Raw genomic sequence first — 20,532 nt, 5'->3', positions numbered from 1 at the left:
TTCTAGGCAGCATGTGTGATGGTATGGGGGTGTATTAGTGATTGTTGTAGGGTGAAAGTGTTCTAGGCAGCATGTGTGATGGTATGGGGGTGTATTAGTGATTGTTGTAGGGTGAAAGTGTTCTAGGCAGCATGTGTGATGGTATGGGGGTGTATTAGTGATTGTTGTAGGGTGAAAGTGTTCTAGGCAGCATGTGTGATGGTATGGGGGTGTATTAGTGATTGTTGTAGGGTGAAAGTGTTCTAGGCAGCATGTGTGATGGTATGGGGGTGTATTAGTGATTGTTGTAGGGTGAAAGTGTTCTAGGCAGCATGTGTGATGGTATGGGGGTGTATTAGTGATTGTTGTAGGGTGAAAGTTATCTAGGCAGCATGTGTGATGGTATGGGGGTGTATTAGTGATTGTTGTAGGGTGAAAGTGTTCTAGGCAGCATGTGTGATGGTATGGGGGTGTATTAGTGATTGTTGTAGGGTGAAAGTGTTGTAGTCAGCATGTGTGATGGTATGGGGGTGTATTAGTGATTGTTGTAGGGTGAAAGTGTTCTAGGCAGCATGTGTGATGGTATGGGGGTGTATTAGTGATTGTTGTAGGGTGAAAGTGTCCTAGGCAGCATGTGTGATGGTATGGGGGTGTATTAGTGATTGTTGTAGGGTGAAAGTGTTCTAGGCAGCATGTGTGATGGTATGGGGGTGTATTAGTGATTGTTGTAGGGTGAAAGTGTTCTAGGCAGCATGTGTGATGGTATGGGGGTGTATTAGTGATTGTTGTAGGGTGAAAGTGTTGTAGGCAGCATGTGTGATGGTATGGGGGTGTATTAGTGATTGTTGTAGGGTGAAAGTGTTCTAGGCAGCATGTGTGATGGTATGGGGGTGTATTAGTGATTGTTGTAGGGTGAAAGTGTTCTAGGCAGTATGTGTGATGGTATGGGGGTGTATTAGTGATTGTTGTAGGGTGAAAGTGTTCTAGGCAGCATGTGTGATGGTATGGGGGTGTATTAGTGATTGTTGTAGGGTGAAAGTGTTCTAGGCAGCATGTGTGATGGTATGGGGGTGTATTAGTGATTGTTGTAGGGTGAAAGTGTTCTAGGCAGCATGTGTGATGGTATGGGGGTGTATTAGTGATTGTTGTAGGGTGAAAGTGTTCTAGGCAGCATGTGTGATGGTATGGGGGTGTATTAGTGATTGTTGTAGGGTGAAAGTGTTCTAGGCAGCATGTGTGATGGTATGGGGGTGTATTAGTGATTGTTGTAGGGTGAAAGTGTTCTAGGCAGCATGTGTGATGGTATGGGGGTGTATTAGTGATTGTTGTAGGGTGAAAGTGTTCTAGGCAGCATGTGTGATGGTATGGGGGTGTATTAGTGATTGTTGTAGGGTGAAAGTGTTCTAGGCAGCATGTGTGATGGTATGGGGGTGTATTAGTGATTGTTGTAGGGTGAAAGTGTTCTAGGCAGTATGTGTGATGGTATGGGGGTGTATTAGTGATTGTTGTAGGGTGAAAGTGTTCTAGGCAGCATGTGTGATGGTATGGGGGTGTATTAGTGATTGTTGTAGGGTGAAAGTGTTCTAGGCAGCATGTGTGATGGTATGGGGGTGTATTAGTGACTGTTGTAGGGTGAAAGTGTTCTAGGCAGCATGTGTGATGGTATGGGGGTGTATTAGTGATTGTTGTAGGGTGAAAGTGTTCTAGGCAGCATGTGTGATGGTATGGGGGTGTATTAGTGATTGTTGTAGGGTGAAAGTGTTCTAGGCAGCATGTGTGATGGTATGGGGGTGTATTAGTGATTGTTGTAGGGTGAAAGTGTTCTAGGCAGCATGTGTGATGGTATGGGGGTGTATTAGTGATTGTTGTAGGGTGAAAGTGTTCTAGGCAGCATGTGTGATGGTATGGGGGTGTATTAGTGATTGTTGTAGGGTGAAAGTGTTCTAGGCAGTATGTGTGATGGTATGGGGGTGTATTAGTGATTGTTGTAGGGTGAAAGTGTTCTAGGCAGCATGTGTGATGGTATGGGGGTGTATTAGTGATTGTTGTAGGGTGAAAGTGTTCTAGGCAGCATGTGTGATGGTATGGGGGTGTATTAGTGACTGTTGTAGGGTGAAAGTGTTCTAGGCAGCATGTGTGATGGTATGGGGGTGTATCAGTGATTGTTGTAGGGTGAAAGTGTTCTAGGCAGCATGTGTGATGGTATGGGAGTGTATTAGTGATTGTTGTAGGGTGAAAGTGTTCTAGGCAGCATGTGTGATGGTACGGGGGTGTATTAGTGATTGTTGTAGGGTGAAAGTGTCCTAGGCAGCATGTGTGATGGTATGGGGGTGTATTAGTGATTGTTGTAGGGTGAAAGTGTCCTAGGCAGCATGTGTGATGGTATGGGGGTGTATTAGTGATTGTTGTAGGGTGAAAGTGTTCTAGGCAGCATGTGTGATGGTACGGGGGTGTATTAGTGATTGTTGTAGGGTGAAAGTGTTCTAGGCAGCATGTGTGATGGTACGGGGGTGTATTAGTGATTGTTGTAGGGTGCAAGTGTTCTAGGCAGCATGTGTGATGGTACGGGGGTGTATTAGTGATTGTTGTAGGGTGAAAGTGTTCTAGGCAGCATGTGTGATGGTATGGGGGTGTATTAGTGATTGTTGTAGGGTGAAAGTGTTCTAGGCAGCATGTGTGATGGTATGGGGGTGTATTAGTGATTGTTGTAGGGTGAAAGTGTTCTAGGCAGCATGTGTGATGGTATGGGGGTGTATTAGTGATTGTTGTAGGGTGAAAGTGTTCTAGGCAGCATGTGTGATGGTATGGGGGTGTATTAGTGATTGTTGTAGGGTGAAAGTGTTCTAGGCAGCATGTGTGATGGTATGGGGGTGTATTAGTGATTGTTGTAGGGTGAAAGTGTTCTAGGCAGCATGTGTGATGGTATGGGGGTGTATTAGTGGCCAAGGCATGGCTAACTTACACATCTATGAAGGCACCATTAATGCTGAAAGGTACATACAACTTTTGGAGCAACATATGTTGTTATCATGGACGCCTCTGCTTATTTCAGCAAGACAATGCCAAGCCACGTGGCTTCATAGTAAAAGAGTGCAGGTACTAGACTGGCCTGCATGTAGTCCAGACATTGAAAATGTGTGCAGGCTAAAATATGAGGCAGGAGACTGTTGAACAACTTAAGCTGTACATCAAGCAAGAATGGGAAAGAATTCCACTTCAAAAATGTGTCTCCTCAGTTCCCAAACCTGCACTGAGTGTTGTTCAAAGGAAAGGTCATGTAACACACTAGTAAAAATGCCTTTTTTGCAGTGTGTTGCTGCCATTACATTTTAAGCTCATCATTATTTGCAAAAAATAACAAAGTTTACCTGTGTGAAGATGAAATATGTTTTGTTTACCATTTCCACAACTTCACTGCTTTTGTAGTTTCTAACAGTGTGATGCTGAAGGAGCCACTCAGGATGTAAGAGTGTGATGCTGAAGGAGCCACTCAGGATGTAAGAGTGTGATGCTGAAGGAGCCACTCAGGATGTAACAGTGTGATGCTGAAGGAGCCACTCAGGATGTAAGAGTGTGATGCTGAAGGAGCCACTCAGGATGTAAGAGTGTGATGCTGAAGGAGCCACTCAGGATGTAAGAGTGTGATGCTGAAGGAGCCACTCAGGATGTAAGAGTGTGATGCTGAAGGAGCCACTCAGGATGTAACAGTGTGATGCTGAAGGAGCCACTCAGGATGTAAGAGTGTGATGCTGAAGGAGCCACTCAGGATGTAAGAGTGTGATGCTGAAGGAGCCACTCAGGATGTAAGAGTGTGATGCTGAAGGAGCCACTCAGGATGTAACAGTGTGATGCTGAAGGAGCCACTCAGGATGTAAGAGTGTGATGCTGAAGGAGCCACTCAGGATGTAAGAGTGTGATGCTGAAGGAGCCACTCAGGATGTAAGAGTGTGATGCTGAAGGAGCCACTCAGGATGTAAGAGTGTGATGCTGAAGGAGCCACTCAGGATGTAAGAGTGTGATGCTGAAGGAGCCACTCAGGATGTAAGAGTGTGATGCTGAAGGAGCCACTCAGGATGTAAGAGTGTGATGCTGAAGGAGCCACTCAGGATGTAAGAGTGTGATGCTGAAGGAGCCACTCAGGATGTAAGAGTGTGATGCTGAAGGAGCCACTCAGGATGTAAGAGTGTGATGCTGAAGGAGCCACTCAGGATGTAAGAGTGTGATGCTGAAGGAGCCACTCAGGATGTAACAGTGTGATGCTGAAGGAGCCACTCAGGATGTAAGAGTGTGATGCTGAAGGAGCCACTCAGGATGTAAGAGTGTGATGCTGAAGGAGCCACTCAGGATGTAAGAGTGTGATGCTGAAGGAGCCACTCAGGATGTAACAGTGTGATGCTGAAGGAGCCACTCAGGATGTAAGAGTGTGATGCTGAAGGAGCCACTCAGGATGTAAGAGTGTGATGCTGAAGGAGCCACTCAGGATGTAAGAGTGTGATGCTGAAGGAGCCACTCAGGATGTAACAGTGTGATGCTGAAGGAGCCACTCAGGATGTAAGAGTGTGATGCTGAAGGAGCCACTCAGGATGTAAGAGTGTGATGCTGAAGGAGCCACTCAGGATGTAAGAGTGTGATGCTGAAGGAGCCACTCAGGATGTAAGAGTGTGAGGGACTTCACAGTGGCATGTGTGGGGTGAGAGGGAGTGGATGACAACTTTGTCAACATCCTTTAGTCACTCACCTCCTCATTGCTGTCTAGTGGGCAGCCTAGGATGGTAGTCTCTTTTTATTTAGCATTTACACAAGCTGACAACTTCACTGCTTTTGTAGTTTGTAAATGACACTAAAATGCATGAAACTAGAGTTTGAGTAATAAAGTAGTTATTCATCTGCCAAAGGAAGTAGTCTGCACACAAGGAAACATGAGGGTGGATGAAGGTCACATGAGGGTGGATGAAGGTCGCATGGAGAGTGTAGAAAGAGTGCCATAGAGTTGAGAGCAAGGATGTATGGGAAGAGACAAAACAAGGTGTGTGTGTGTGTGTGTGTGTGTGTGTGTGTGTGTGTGTGTGTGTGTGTGTGTGTGTGTGTGTGTGTGTCAGAGAGGGCAGCAGTCTGGCAATAACACACCAACATAAGATGACATCATTCCAGTCTTCCAATGGAAAAGTGGAATGTACAACATTGCAAGTTGCACTAAGCACATTTGAGTTTTATGCACCAGTAAGGATGACTTTGTCGTGTCAACTTTGTCAACACACTCCAACTAAAGCCCAACGCAGGTAGACTCACACCTGCACAATACTGGCAGGTAAGCTCACACCTGCACAATACTGGCAGGTAGAGTTACAGTCACCTGAAGACCAGCAGGGAACATGAGAGTCAAATACCTCTCTGGCTTTACCCACGCTGTGAATAAAACATGTCGCTGAGGAGCAGCTGTCACGCCACCACATTAGAATAGCAACCGTCGCCAACACCTTCCACGTAAAGGAGGGCTTCGTCAGGTAGAAGAGTCTCTAACCCTGATCATAGACCACATTCATTATTAGTCAGCTTCATCAACAATACCTGGAATAATATGCCAGCTCAAAATGACATCATTCATTTCAATCAAAGCAAAACTTGTGGGGTGCTGACTATCAACACAGACCCCGGGAAAAGTCTCAGTCTTGGTTCTGTTGGACCTGAGAGCTGACTTTGACACACTGGACCATACCATCTTTATACAGAGGTTAGATCACTTTGACACACTGGACCATACCATCTTCATACAGAGGTTAGATCACTTTGACACACTGGACCATACCATCTTCATACAGAGGTTAGACAACAAGGTGTCAGTGACATCAGGTGAACATCAGATCTAGGTGTCAGTGACATCAGGTGAACATCAGATCTAGGTGTCAGTGACATCAGGTGAGCATCAGATCTAGGTGTCAGTGACATCAGGTGAACATCAGATCTAGGTGTCAGTGACATCAGGTGAACATCAGATCTAGGTGTCAGTGACATCAGGTGAGCATCAGATCTAGGTGTCAGTGACATCAGGTGAACATCAGATCTAGGTGTCAGTGACATCAGGTGAGCATCAGATCTAGGTGTCAGTGACATCAGGTGAACATCAGATCTAGGTGTCAGTGACATCAGGTGAGCATCAGATCTAGGTGTCAGTGACATCAGGTGAGCATCAGATCTAGGTGTCAGTGACATCAGGTGAACATCAGATCTAGGTGTCAGTGACATCAGGTGAGCATCAAATCTAGGTGTCAGTGACATCAGGTGAGCATCAGATCTAGGTGTCAGTGACATCAGGTGAGCATCAAATCTAGGTGTCAGTGACATCAGGTGAACATCAGATCTAGGTGTCAGTGACATCAGGTGAGCATCAAATCTAGGTGTCAGTGACATCAGGTGAGCATCAAATCTAGGTGTCAGTGACATCAGGTGAGCATCAAATCTAGGTGTCAGTGACATCAGGTGAGCATCAGATCTAGGTGTCAGTGACATCAGGTGAGCATCAGATCTAGGTGTCAGTGACATCAGGTGAACATCAGATCTAGGTGTCAGTGACATCAGGTGAGCATCAGATCTAGGTGTCAGTGACATCAGGTGAGCATCAGATCTAGGTGTCAGTGACATCAGGTGAACATCAGATCTAGGTGTCAGTGACATCAGGTGAACATCAGATCTAGGTGTCAGTGACATCAGGTGAACATCAGATCTAGGTGTCAGTGACATCAGGTGAACATCAGATCTAGGTGTCAGTGACATCAGGTGAGCATCAGATCTAGGTGTCAGTGACATCAGGTGAGCATCAGATCTAGGTGTCAGTGACATCAGGTGAGCATCAGATCTAGGTGTCAGTGACATCAGGTGAGCATCAGATCTAGGTGTCAGTGACATCAGGTGAACATCAGATCTAGGTGTCAGTGACATCAGGTGAACATCAGATCTAGGTGTCAGTGACATCAGGTGAGCATCAGATCTAGGTGTCAGTGACATCAGGTGAGCATCAGATCTAGGTGTCAGTGACATCAGGTGAGCATCAGATCTAGGTGTCAGTGACATCAGGTGAACATCAGATCTAGGTGTCAGTGACATCAGGTGAACATCAGATCTAGGTGTCAGTGACATCAGGTGAACATCAGATCTAGGTGTCAGTGACATCAGGTGAACATCAGATCTAGGTGTCAGTGACATCAGGTGAGCATCAGATCTAGGTGTCAGTGGCATCAGGTGAACATCAGATCTAGGTGTCAGTGACATCAGGTGAGCATCAGATCTAGGTGTCAGTGACATCAGGTGAGCATCAGATCTAGGTGTCAGTGACATCAGGTGAGCATCAAATCTAGGTGTCAGTGACATCAGGTGAGCATCAAATCTAGGTGTCAGTGACATCAGGTGAGCATCAGATCTAGGTGTCAGTGACATCAGGTGAGCATCAGATCTAGGTGTCAGTGACATCAGGTGAGCATCAGATCTAGGTGTCAGTGACATCAGGTGAGCATCAGATCTAGGTGTCAGTGACATCAGGTGAGCATCAGATCTAGGTGTCAGTGACATCAGGTGAACAGCAGATCTAGGTGTCAGTGACATCAGGTGAGCATCAAATCTAGGTGTCAGTGACATCAGGTGAGCATCAGATCTAGGTGTCAGTGACATCAGGTGAGCATCAAATCTAGGTGTAAGTGACATCAGGTGAACATCAGATCTAGGTGTCAGTGACATCAGGTGAGCATCAAATCTAGGTGTCAGTGACATCAGGTGAGCATCAAATCTAGGTGTCAGTGACATCAGGTGAGCATCAAATCTAGGTGTTAGTGACATCAGGTGAGCATCAGATCTAGGTGTCAGTGACATCAGGTGAGCATCAAATCTAGGTGTCAGTGACATCAGGTGAGCATCAGATCTAGGTGTCAGTGACTTCAGGTGAGCATCAGATCTAGGTGTCAGTGACATCAGGTGAACACCAGATCTAGGTGTCAGTGACATCAGGTGAGCATCAGATCTAGGTGTCAGTGACATCAGGTGAGCATCAGATCTAGGTGTCAGTGATATCAGGTGAGCATCAGATCTAGGTGTCAGTGACATCAGGTGAACATCAGATCTAGGTGTCAGTGACATCAGGTGAACATCAGATCTAGGTGTCAGTGACATCAGGTGAACATCAGATCTAGGTGTCAGTGACATCAGGTGAACATCAGATCTAGGTGTCAGTGACATCAGGTGAACATCAGATCTAGGTGTCAGTGACATCAGGTGAGCATCAGATCTAGGTGTCAGTGACATCAGGTGAGCATCAGATCTAGGTGTCAGTGACATCAGGTGAGCATCAGATCTAGGTGTCAGTGACATCAGGTGAACATCAGATCTAGGTGTCAGTGACATCAGGTGAACATCAGATCTAGGTGTCAGTGACATCAGGTGAGCATCAGATCTAGGTGTCAGTGACATCAGGTGAGCATCAGATCTAGGTGTCAGTGACATCAGGTGAACATCAGATCTAGGTGTCAGTGACATCAGGTGAGCATCAGATCTAGGTGTCAGTGACATCAGGTGAGCATCAGATCTAGGTGTCAGTGACATCAGGTGAACATCAGATCTAGGTGTCAGTGACATCAGGTGAACATCAGATCTAGGTGTCAGTGACATCAGGTGAGCATCAGATCTAGGTGTCAGTGACATCAGGTGAGCATCAGATCTAGGTGTCAGTGACATCAGGTGAGCATCAGATCTAGGTGTCAGTGACATCAGGTGAACATCAGATCTAGGTGTCAGTGACATCAGGTGAACATCAGATCTAGGTGTCAGTGACATCAGGTGAACATCAGATCTAGGTGTCAGTGACATCAGGTGAGCATCAGATCTAGGTGTCAGTGACATCAGGTGAGCATCAGATCTAGGTGTCAGTGACATCAGGTGAGCATCAGATCTAGGTGTCAGTGACATCAGGTGAGCATCAGATCTAGGTGTCAGTGACATCAGGTGAACATCAGATCTAGGTGTCAGTGACATCAGGTGAACATCAGATCTAGGTGTCAGTGGCATCAGGTGAACATCAGATCTAGGTGTCAGTGACATCAGGTGAGCATCAAATCTAGGTGTCAGTGACATCAGGTGAGCATCAAATCTAGGTGTCAGTGACATCAGGTGAGCATCAGATCTAGGTGTCAGTGACATCAGGTGAGCATCAGATCTAGGTGTCAGTGACATCAGGTGAGCATCAGATCTAGGTGTCAGTGACATCAGGTGAGCATCAGATCTAGGTGTCAGTGACATCAGGTGAGCATCAGATCTAGGTGTCAGTGACATCAGGTGAACAGCAGATCTAGGTGTCAGTGACATCAGGTGAGCATCAAATCTAGGTGTCAGTGACATCAGGTGAGCATCAGATCTAGGTGTCAGTGACATCAGGTGAGCATCAAATCTAGGTGTAAGTGACATCAGGTGAACATCAGATCTAGGTGTCAGTGACATCAGGTGAGCATCAAATCTAGGTGTCAGTGACATCAGGTGAGCATCAAATCTAGGTGTCAGTGACATCAGGTGAGCATCAAATCTAGGTGTTAGTGACATCAGGTGAGCATCAGATCTAGGTGTCAGTGACATCAGGTGAGCATCAAATCTAGGTGTCAGTGACATCAGGTGAGCATCAGATCTAGGTGTCAGTGACATCAGGTGAGCATCAGATCTAGGTGTCAGTGACTTCAGGTGAGCATCAGATCTAGGTGTCAGTGACATCAGGTGAACACCAGATCTAGGTGTCAGTGACATCAGGTGAGCATCAGATCTAGGTGTCAGTGACATCAGGTGAGCATCAGATCTAGGTGTCAGTGATATCAGGTGAGCATCAGATCTAGGTGTCAGTGACATCAGGTGAACATCAGATCTAGGTGTCAGTGACATCAGGTGAACATCAGATCTAGGTGTCAGTGACATCAGGTGAACATCAGATCTAGGTGTCAGTGACATCAGGTGAACATCAGATCTAGGTGTCAGTGACATCAGGTGAACATCAGATCTAGGTGTCAGTGACATCAGGTGAGCATCAGATCTAGGTGTCAGTGACATCAGGTGAGCATCAGATCTAGGTGTCAGTGACATCAGGTGAGCATCAGATCTAGGTGTCAGTGACATCAGGTGAACATCAGATCTAGGTGTCAGTGACATCAGGTGAACATCAGATCTAGGTGTCAGTGACATCAGGTGAGCATCAGATCTAGGTGTCAGTGACATCAGGTGAGCATCAGATCTAGGTGTCAGTGACATCAGGTGAACATCAGATCTAGGTGTCAGTGACATCAGGTGAGCATCAGATCTAGGTGTCAGTGACATCAGGTGAGCATCAGATCTAGGTGTCAGTGACATCAGGTGAGCATCAGATCTAGGTGTCAGTGACATCAGGTGAGCATCAGATCTAGGTGTCAGTGACATCAGGTGAGCATCAGATCTAGGTGTCAGTGACATCAGGTGAACATCAGATCTAGGTGTCAGTGACATCAGGTGAACATCAGATCTAGGTGTCAGTGATATCAGGTGAGCATCAGATCTAGGTGTCAGTGACATCAGGTGAGCATCAGATCTAGGTGTCAGTGACATCAGGTGAACATCAGATCTAGGTGTCAGTGACATCAGGTGAACATCAGATCTAGGTGTCAGTGACATCAGGTGAGCATCAGATCTAGGTGTCAGTGACATCAGGTGAACATCAGATCTAGGTGTCAGTGACATCAGGTGAGCATCAGATCTAGGTGTCAGTGACATCAGGTGAACATCAGATCTAGGTGTCAGTGACATCAGGTGAACATCAGATCTAGGTGTCAGTGACATCAGGTGAACATCAGATCTAGGTGTCAGTGACATCAGGTGAGCATCAGATCTAGGTGTCAGTGACATCAGGTGAGCATCAGATCTAGGTGTCAGTGACATCAGGTGAGCATCAGATCTAGGTGTCAGTGACATCAGGTGAACATCAGATCTAGGTGTCAGTGACATCAGGTGAACATCAGATCTAGGTGTCAGTGACATCAGGTGAACATCAGATCTAGGTGTCAGTGACATCAGGTGAGCATCAAATCTAGGTGTCAGTGACATCAGGTGAGCATCAGATCTAGGTGTCAGTGACATCAGGTGAGCATCAGATCTAGGTGTCAGTGACATCAGGTGAACATCAGATCTAGGTGTCAGTGACATCAGGTGAGCATCAGATCTAGGTGTCAGTGACATCAGGTGAGCATCAGATCTAGGTGTCAGTGACATCAGGTGAGCATCAGATCTAGGTGTCAGTGACATCAGGTGAGCATCAGATCAAGGTGTCAGTGACATCAGGTGAACATCAGATCTAGGTGTCAGTGACATCAGGTGATCATCAGATCTAGGTGTCAGTGACATCAGGTGAGCATCAGATCTAGGTGTCAGTGACATCAGGTGAGCATCAGATCTAGGTGTCAGTGACATCAGGTGAGCATCAGATCTAGGTGTCAGTGACATCAGGTGAGCATCAGATCTAGGTGTCAGTGACATCAGGTGAACATCAGATCTAGGTGTCAGTGACATCAGGTGAACATCAGATCTAGGTGTCAGTGACATCAGGTGAACATCAGATCTAGGTGTCAGTGACATCAGGTGAGCATCAGATCTAGGTGTCAGTGACATCAGGTGAACATCAGATCTAGGTGTCAGTGACATCAGGTGAACATCAGATCTAGGTGTCAGTGACATCAGGTGAACATCAGATCTAGGTGTCAGTGACATCAGGTGAGCATCAGATCTAGGTGTCAGTGACATCAGGTGAGCATCAGATCTAGGTGTCAGTGACATCAGGTGAACATCAGATCTAGGTGTCAGTGACATCAGGTGAACATCAGATCTAGGTGTCAGTGACATCAGGTGAACATCAGATCTAGGTGTCAGTGACATCAGGTGAGCATCAAATCTAGGTGTCAGTGACATCAGGTGAGCCAGGTGATTCACTCTGTCGCTGCATGGAACAGATCATCAAAGGTATAATGTCTGATCCATGCCTTGGTCTCCAGCAGGTTAGACTACGGTTATGGTCTTCTCACTGGACTCTCTGAACCAGCTGTAAAGTGGCTGCAGTCCATCTAAGATGCTGCTGCTCGAGTCCTGAATAGAACCAGGAAACACAACCATATTAGTACAGTGCTTAGGTCACTGCACTGATTCCTGTTGCCCAGAGAATATACTTTAAAACACTTCAACTTGTGTACAGGTCTGTTCATGGTCTTGTGCCAAACTACATCTCTGACATGTTGGAATCATATGAACCATCTCCAGCTCTGAGAACCTCAGGGAGTGGTCTCCTGGTGACATGTTAGAACCATATGATCCATCTCCAGCTCTGAGAACCTCAGGGAGTGGTCTCCTGGTGACATGTTAGAACCATATGAACCATCTCCAGCTCTGAGAACCTCAGGGAGTGGTCTCCTGGTAACATGTTAGAACCATATGATCCATCCCCAGCTCTGAGAACCTCATGGAGTGGTCTCCTGGTAACATGTTAGAACCATATGATCCATCCCCAGCTCTGAGAACCTCAGGGAGTGGTCTCCTGGTGACATGTTAGAACCATATGATCCATCCCCAGCTCTGAGAACCTCAGGGAGTGGTCTCCTGGTGACATGTTAGAACCATATGAACCATCTCCAGCTCTGAGAACCTCAGGGAGTGGTCTCCTGGTAACATGTTAGAACCATATGAACCATCTACAGCTCTGAGAACCTCAGGGAGTGGTCTCCTGGTGACATGTTAGAACCATATGAACCATCTCCAGCTCTGAGAACCTCAGGGAGTGGTCTCCTGGTGACATGTTAGAACCATATGATCCATCTCCAGCTCTGAGAACCTCATGGAGTGGTCTCCTGGTGACATGTTAGAACCATATGATCCATCTCCAGCTCTGATAACCTCAGGGAGTGGTCTCCTGGTGACATGTTAGAACCATATGATCCATCTCCAGCTCTGAGAACCTCAGGGAGTGGTCTCCTGCCGGTGCCCAGAGTCAGGACCAAACATGGTGGAACTGAGTTTCAGTTCCAAGCACGCACAAACTATCCATAGTTATGATAGGGTTGTACAGTATAGCGGTACTAGTATAGTATGTTGGTACTATGAATCAAAAACAGTACTTTACTCTGTTTGAAAAATACCTCTTCCCAATTATTATTATTGTTATTATTATTAATATTTTTAACGGGTATGACGGTGCGTCGTCGTTACGTCGTGGTTTGCTGGTTACTTCTAAATCACTAATCCTGGCCTCCATGACGATAAACAAAGTAAGTTTCTTACAAGTACCATTATCACTGGAGGAGGAGGAGTATCTAAACTTGCTTCACTACACAGCGTAGGAGGATACAATAGCTCACCGCCGTCACAATGTAAACAAACACCATGGGTGGATCTACACCTCCATATGATACCAAGTACAGGAGCGTATCTAGTCGATACTACTATGATTACATCGATATTTTTTATCATCAGAATTGTTTTTTTCCTTTTCTTAAAGTTCATATTATGTTTATAAAGTCAGTAAATATGTCCCTGGACACATGAGGACTTTGAATATGACCAATGTATGATCCTGTAACTACTTGGTATCAGATCCATACCTAAATGTGTGGTATCATCCAAAACTAATGTCAAGTATCAAAGAAGAGAAGAATAAGTGATTATTACATTTGAACAGAAGTGTAGATAGAACATGTTCAAAGAGAAAATAAGCAGATATTAACAGTAAATGAACAAGTAGATGGATAATGCATTTTTACAGTTTGTCCCTCATAATGTGTATAAAATAATAGGTGTATAAATGACACAATATGTTACTGCAGACTAATTAGGAGTCTTTGTTTGTTTACTTACTACTAAAAGACAAGTTGTCTAGTATGTTCAACATTTTATTGAAGCACTAAATGACAATAATAAACATATCTTTCATCTACACTAACATCTTGTCTTACAGTCAAGACAATAATGACATTTTTGTGGTCCCCTTTATTTAGAAAAGTATGGAAATACATTTTGGTAGCGGTACCAAAATATTGGTGTGGGCACAACATTAAGTTATGATTGCTTTTATCAATTAGGATTAGGTGTTTTTTTCCCCTTCTTTTACTTTTCTGTAAAGCACATGAAATTGCCTGCCTGTATAATTAATGTATGAATGTGTTATGTGCTCATTAATACTTTCTGTATAATTAATGTATGAATGTGTTATGTGCTCATTAATACTTGCTGTATAAATAATCTATGAATGTGTTATGTGCTCATTAATACTTGCTGTATAATTAATGTATGAATGTGTTATGTGCTCATTAGTACTTGCTGTATAATTAATGTATGAATGTTATGTGCTCATTAATACTTGCTGTATAAATAATGTATGAATGTGTTATGTGCTCATCAATACTTGCTGTATAATTAATGTATGAATGTGTTATGTGCTCATTAATACTTGCTGTATAAATAATGTATGAATGTGTTATGTGCTCATTAACACTTGCTGTATAATTAATGTATGAATGTGTTATGTGCTCATTAATACTTGCTGTATAATTAATGTATGAATGTGTTATGTGCTCATTAATACTTGCTGTATAATTAATGTATGAATGTGTTATGTGCTCATTAACACTTGCTGTATAATTAATGTATGAATGTGTTATGTGCTCATTAATACTTGCTGTATAATTAATGTATGAATGTGTTATGTGCTCATTAATACTTGCTGTATAATGTATGAATGTGTTATGTGCTCATTAATACTTGCTGTATAAATAATGTATGAATGTGTTATGTGCTCATTAATACTTGCTGTATAAATAATGTATGAATGTGTTATGTGCTCATTAATACTTGCTGTATAAATAATGTATGAATGTGTTATGTGCTCATTAGTACTTGCTGTATAATTAATGTATGAATGTGTTATGTGCTCATTAATACTTGCTGTATAATGTATGAATGTGTTATGTGCTCATTAATACTTGCTGTATAAATAATGTATGAATGTGTTATGTGCTCATTAATACTTGCTGTATAAATAATGTATGAATGTGTTATGTGCTCATTAATACTTGCTGTATAAATAATGTATGAATGTGTTATGTGCTCATTAATACTTGCTGTATAAATAATGTATGAATGTGTTATGTGCTCATTAATACTTGCTGTATAAATAATGTATGAATGTGTTATGTGCTCATTAATACTTGCTGTATAAATAATGTATGAATGTGTTATGTGCTCATTAATACTTGCTGTATAAATAATGTATGAATGTGTTATGTGCTCATTAGTACTTGCTGTATAATTAATGTATGAATGTGTTATGTGCTCATTAATACTTGCTGTATAATGTATGAATGTGTTATGTGCTCATTAATACTTGCTGTATAAATAATGTATGAATGTGTTATGTGCTCATTAATACTTGCTGTATAAATAATGTATGAATGTGTTATGTGCTCATTAATACTTGCTGTATAAATAATGTATGAATGTGTTATGTGCTCATTAATACTTGCTGTATAAATAATGTATGAATGTGTTATGTGCTCATTAATACTTGCTGTATAAATAATGTATGAATGTGTTATGTGCTCATTAATACTTGCTGTATAAATAATGTATGAATGTGTTATGTGCTCATTAGTACTTGCTGTATAATTAATGTATGAATGTGTTATGTGCTCATTAATACTTGCTGTATAATGTATGAATGTGTTATGTGCTCATTAATACTTGCTGTATAAATAATGTATGAATGTGTTATGTGCTCATTAATACTTGCTGTATAAATAATGTATGAATGTGTTATGTGCTCATTAATACTTGCTGTATAAATAATGTATGAATGTGTTATGTGCTCATTAATACTTGCTGTATAAATAATGTATGAATGTGTTATGTGCTCATTAATACTTGCTGTATAAATAATGTATGAATGTGTTATGTGCTCATTAATACTTGCTGTATAAATAATGTATGAATGTGTTATGTGCTCATTAATACTTGCTGTATAAATAATGTATGAATGTGTTATGTGCTCATTAGTACTTGCTGTATAATTAATGTATGAATGTGTTATGTGCTCATTAATACTTGCTGTATAATGTATGAATGTGTTATGTGCTCATTAATACTTGCTGTATAAATAATGTATGAATGTGTTATGTGCTCATTAATACTTGCTGTATAAATAATGTATGAATGTGTTATGTGCTCATTAATACTTGCTGTATAAATAATGTATGAATGTGTTATGTGCTCATTAATACTTGCTGTATAAATAATGTATGAATGTGTTATTTGCTCATTAATACTTGCTGTATAAATAATGTATGAATGTGTTATGTGCTCATTAATACTTGCTGTATAAATAATGTATGAATGTGTTATGTGCTCATTAATACTTGCTGTATAATTAATGTATGAATGTGTTATGTGCTCATTAATACTTGCTGTATAAATAATGTATGAATGTGTTATGTGCTCATTAATACTTGCTGTATAAATAATGTATGAATGTATTATGTGCTCATTAATACTTGCTGCATAAATAATGTATGAATGTGTTATGTGCTCATTAATACTTGCTGTATAAATAATGTATGAATGTGTTATGTGCTCATTAATACTTGCTGTATAAATAATGTATGAATGTGTTATGTGCTCATTAATACTTGCTGTATAAATAATGTATGAATGTGTTATGTGCTCATTAATACTTGCTGTATAAATAATGTATGAATGTGTTATGTGCTCATTAATACTTGCTGTATAAATAATGTATGAATGTGTTATGTGCTCATTAATACTTGCTGTATAAATAATGTATGAATGTGTTATGTGCTCATTAATACTTGCTGTATAAATAATGTATGAATGTGTTATGTGCTCATTAATACTTGCTGTATAATTAATGTATGAATGTGTTATGTGCTCATTAATACTTGCTGTATAAATAATGTATGAATGTGTTATGTGCTCATTAATACTTGCTGTATAAATAATGTATGAATGTGTTATGTGCTCATTAATACTTGCTGTATAAATAATGTATGAATGTGTTATGTGCTCATTAATACTTGCTGTATAAATAATGTATGAATGTGTTATGTGCTCATTAATACTTGCTGTATAAATAATGTATGAATGTGTTATGTGCTCATTAATACTTGCTGTATAAATAATGTATGAATGTGTTATGTGCTCATTAATACTTGCTGTATAAATAATGTATGAATGTGTTATGTGCTCATTAATACTTGCTGTATAAATAATGTATGAATGTGTTATGTGCTCATTAACACTTGCTGTATAATTAATGTATGAATGTGTTATGTGCTCATTAATACTTGCTGTATAATTAATGTATGAATGTGTTATGTGCTCATTAATACTTGCTGTATAATTAATGTATGAATGTGTTATGTGCTCATTAACACTTGCTGTATAATTAATGTATGAATGTGTTATGTGCTCATTAATACTTGCTGTATAATTAATGTATGAATGTGTTATGTGCTCATTAATACTTGCTGTATAATGTATGAATGTGTTATGTGCTCATTAATACTTGCTGTATAAATAATGTATGAATGTGTTATGTGCTCATTAATACTTGCTGTATAAATAATGTATGAATGTGTTATGTGCTCATTAATACTTGCTGTATAAATAATGTATGAATGTGTTATGTGCTCATTAGTACTTGCTGTATAATTAATGTATGAATGTGTTATGTGCTCATTAATACTTGCTGTATAATGTATGAATGTGTTATGTGCTCATTAATACTTGCTGTATAAATAATGTATGAATGTGTTATGTGCTCATTAATACTTGCTGTATAAATAATGTATGAATGTGTTATGTGCTCATTAATACTTGCTGTATAAATAATGTATGAATGTGTTATGTGCTCATTAATACTTGCTGTATAAATAATGTATGAATGTGTTATGTGCTCATTAATACTTGCTGTATAAATAATGTATGAATGTGTTATGTGCTCATTAATACTTGCTGTATAAATAATGTATGAATGTGTTATGTGCTCATTAATACTTGCTGTATAAATAATGTATGAATGTGTTATGTGCTCATTAGTACTTGCTGTATAATTAATGTATGAATGTGTTATGTGCTCATTAATACTTGCTGTATAATGTATGAATGTGTTATGTGCTCATTAATACTTGCTGTATAAATAATGTATGAATGTGTTATGTGCTCATTAATACTTGCTGTATAAATAATGTATGAATGTGTTATGTGCTCATTAATACTTGCTGTATAAATAATGTATGAATGTGTTATGTGCTCATTAATACTTGCTGTATAAATAATGTATGAATGTGTTATGTGCTCATTAATACTTGCTGTATAAATAATGTATGAATGTGTTATGTGCTCATTAATACTTGCTGTATAAATAATGTATGAATGTGTTATGTGCTCATTAGTACTTGCTGTATAATTAATGTATGAATGTGTTATGTGCTCATTAATACTTGCTGTATAATGTATGAATGTGTTATGTGCTCATTAATACTTGCTGTATAAATAATGTATGAATGTGTTATGTGCTCATTAATACTTGCTGTATAAATAATGTATGAATGTGTTATGTGCTCATTAATACTTGCTGTATAAATAATGTATGAATGTGTTATGTGCTCATTAATACTTGCTGTATAAATAATGTATGAATGTGTTATGTGCTCATTAATACTTGCTGTATAAATAATGTATGAATGTGTTATGTGCTCATTAATACTTGCTGTATAAATAATGTATGAATGTGTTATGTGCTCATTAATACTTGCTGTATAAATAATGTATGAATGTGTTATGTGCTCATTAGTACTTGCTGTATAATTAATGTATGAATGTGTTATGTGCTCATTAATACTTGCTGTATAATGTATGAATGTGTTATGTGCTCATTAATACTTGCTGTATAAATAATGTATGAATGTGTTATGTGCTCATTAATACTTGCTGTATAAATAATGTATGAATGTGTTATGTGCTCATTAATACTTGCTGTATAAATAATGTATGAATGTGTTATGTGCTCATTAATACTTGCTGTATAAATAATGTATGAATGTGTTATTTGCTCATTAATACTTGCTGTATAAATAATGTATGAATGTGTTATGTGCTCATTAATACTTGCTGTATAAATAATGTATGAATGTGTTATGTGCTCATTAATACTTGCTGTATAATTAATGTATGAATGTGTTATGTGCTCATTAATACTTGCTGTATAAATAATGTATGAATGTGTTATGTGCTCATTAATACTTGCTGTATAAATAATGTATGAATGTATTATGTGCTCATTAATACTTGCTGCATAAATAATGTATGAATGTGTTATGTGCTCATTAATACTTGCTGTATAAATAATGTATGAATGTGTTATGTGCTCATTAATACTTGCTGTATAAATAATGTATGAATGTGTTATGTGCTCATTAATACTTGCTGTATAAATAATGTATGAATGTGTTATGTGCTCATTAATACTTGCTGTATAAATAATGTATGAATGTGTTATGTGCTCATTAATACTTGCTGTATAAATAATGTATGAATGTGTTATGTGCTCATTAATACTTGCTGTATAAATAATGTATGAATGTGTTATGTGCTCATTAATACTTGCTGTATAAATAATGTATGAATGTGTTATGTGCTCATTAATACTTGCTGTATAATTAATGTATGAATGTGTTATGTGCTCATTAATACTTGCTGTATAAATAATGTATGAATGTGTTATGTGCTCATTAATACTTGCTGTATAAATAATGTATGAATGTGTTATGTGCTCATTAATACTTGCTGTATAAATAATGTATGAATGTGTTATGTGCTCATTAATACTTGCTGTATAAATAATGTATGAATGTGTTATGTGCTCATTAATACTTGCTGTATAAATAATGTATGAATGTGTTATGTGCTCATTAATACTTGCTGTATAAATAATGTATGAATGTGTTATGTGCTCATTAATACTTGCTGCATAAATAATGTATGAATGTGTTATGTGCTCATTAATACTAGCTGTATAAATAATGTATGAATGTGTTATGTGCTCATTAATACTTGCTGTATAAATAATGTATGAATGTGTTATGTGCTCATTAATACTTGCTGTGTAAATAATGTATGAATGTGTTATGTGCTCATTAATACTTGCTGCGTAAATAATGTATGAATGAGTTATGTGCTCATTAATACTAGCTGTATAAATAATGTATGAATGTGTTATGTGCTCATTAATACTTGCTGTATAAATAATGTATGAATGTGTTATGTGCTCATTAATACTTGCTGTATAAATAATGTATGAATGTGTTATGTGCTCATTAATACTTGCTGTATAATTAATGTATGAATGTGTTATGTGCTCATTAATACTTGCTGTATAAATAATGTATGAATGTGTTATGTGCTCATTATTACTTGCTGTATAATTAATGTATGAATGTGTTATGTGCTCATTAA

General features: G+C 39.7%; 1 protein-coding gene across 1 annotated transcript in view; it reads right to left on the bottom strand.

Moving 5' to 3' along the window:
- Positions 1 to 20,532, bottom strand: part of LOC133542215 (protein Daple-like) — a 301,998-nt gene that overhangs the window by 259,640 nt on the left and 21,826 nt on the right. The window lies entirely within an intron of this gene.

The sequence above is a fragment of the Nerophis ophidion genome, linkage group LG24 (assembly GCF_033978795.1).
Source record: "Nerophis ophidion isolate RoL-2023_Sa linkage group LG24, RoL_Noph_v1.0, whole genome shotgun sequence".
NCBI lineage: Eukaryota > Metazoa > Chordata > Actinopteri > Syngnathiformes > Syngnathidae > Nerophis > Nerophis ophidion.
The sequence above is the reverse complement of the archived record's forward strand: the minus strand, read 5'-3'. Positions and strand labels throughout refer to the sequence as shown.